The 268-nt window shown below is 57.5% G+C and overlaps 1 protein-coding gene across 4 annotated transcripts in view; it reads right to left on the reverse strand.

The window, feature by feature from the left end:
- DENND4C (DENN domain containing 4C) overlaps nt 1–268 on the reverse strand; it is a 137,717-nt gene that overhangs the window by 14,133 nt on the left and 123,316 nt on the right. The gene's annotated exons all lie outside the window — the stretch shown is intronic.

Below are 268 nucleotides of genomic sequence, written 5' to 3' on the forward strand. Positions count from 1 at the left end.
CCTCGTCCAGGTCGCTAATGAAGATGTTGAACAGCACTGGCCCAAGGACCGAGCCCTGGGGCACTCTGCTGCCTACACCCTCCCAGATCGACATTGACCCGTCCACCACCACCCTCTGGGTTCGCCCCGGAGCTAGTTTGCCACCCATGTGACCATGCATTCATCAATGCCGCAGTCCCTCAGCTTGCCCACCAGAATTGGGTGGGACACTCTGTCAAAGGCCTTCTGGAAGTCCAAGATGACATCGACTTCCTCCTTCCCATCTAAG

Source organism: Gavialis gangeticus, unplaced genomic scaffold, assembly GCF_001723915.1.
Source record: "Gavialis gangeticus isolate Ggan-Ray unplaced genomic scaffold, GavGan_comp1, whole genome shotgun sequence".
Lineage (NCBI taxonomy): Eukaryota > Metazoa > Chordata > Crocodylia > Gavialidae > Gavialis > Gavialis gangeticus.